The sequence below is a fragment of the Phalaenopsis equestris genome, unplaced genomic scaffold (assembly GCF_001263595.1).
Source record: "Phalaenopsis equestris unplaced genomic scaffold, ASM126359v1 Scaffold000088, whole genome shotgun sequence".
NCBI lineage: Eukaryota > Viridiplantae > Streptophyta > Magnoliopsida > Asparagales > Orchidaceae > Phalaenopsis > Phalaenopsis equestris.
The window spans coordinates 1054820-1056407 of NW_018164530.1; positions in this window are offsets into that span (position 1 = coordinate 1054820).

Genomic DNA, 1588 nt, shown 5'->3' on the forward strand with positions numbered 1-1588 from the left:
TATATATATATATATATATATATATATATATGTATGGTGTTTGAAATCTTTGATGATGTTTAAAAAATCTAATTAAATGAAGAATTTCATTAAATTTTATAGTTTTCTTAGAACGCGATTGCTGAATAATTTCAAGTAATCAAGTGAACTTTTAATAAAAATAAAAAAATATGAGTGCAATTAAAAAATATTAAAAAATATAATTGAGCCAAGCAGACTTGTGACACTGTTCGGGCTGTAAGTGGATTGTGAGTTGGGCTCGATTAAGTCAACCCCGACTCGAGTCATAAGCTCGTTAGCTCACTCGTTTTAAAATATTAATATAAATTTTATTCAAAATACAAGTTTTAAGGTTTTATCTTTAATTTAATAAAATTATTTGAAAAATGATATTTTATTTAAGTGATTTCTTACTCTATATATATATATATATTCTTAGGAATGGCCGGAGGCTATTATACGAGCCTCGGCTATCCCGCATGAGCCTAAAAATTCGAGTAGCACATCCTACGCTCGCGGGGAATCGAAGTTCGAACCAGAGTGAACTTACAACTGACAACCAGATGCCCGACTAACACATATCTTACTATCTCTCTCTCTCTCTCTTATAATTATTTTTTTATTTATCATTTTATTATGATACTAGTTTAAATTAAATATTGATTCTAACTTTTATATTAAATAAATTGATTCAAACTCGTAGTCTTAAACTCAAATAAGCCCTCGAATTTGATTAATCAATCGAGCTCAAATTAACTTTGGGATGGAGCACCATTTGACTCCTTTACAACCCTGCAATTAACGCACCACTATACATAATATGAGCACATGCATGCTTAATATTTTGATGTTTTTATATTTTTTTTATAATAAATGTTAGTACTATTTTTTTTCTTCTATTATTAATTCGTAAATCATATCATAAACCTCTGGCTTCTATATAAATATTGCATATTAATATGCTTTTTTGTATGTAACATAAATCTGAATTGAGGCCTATAATTAGAAATTAAGAAGAATATATGTAATAAAGAGATTCTTCTTAGCTTCCTGCAGATTTATCGATAGGATCCTTTTTTTAAGAAATTGAATCTCCTATGTAAATATTTATTTATAATATTTTTCTACAAATAACTTTCTTAATTATAAATATAAATAATCAGACTGCTATATATATTTAGGGGAGGGGACAAAATAAATTACTTAAATTACATTAAAAAAAATTAATTTATTATTTATCTAGAGAAATTGCAAACTCAAGGAATGCAATTGTCCACCCGGATATAACGTAGTTCTGCTACAGATGATCAATATGAAACATCAGAATTTTATGAGGACAATATTTTAATTCAACATGATACATCAGATCATGTCTCACATTTGGGCAAGGTCTTGTTTAGGATAAAGTATTAGGTCGGTCATCTAGATGTGCAGATGATGGTCGTCTGCATGGGCAAGGTCTGGTTTAACATAAAGTATTACGCCAGTTTTAACAAAATATGTTTTTTGAATGGTTATAATGCCCATCTCTCTCTCTCTCTCTCTCTCTCTCTCTCTCTCTCTCTCTCTCTCTCTCTCTATATATATA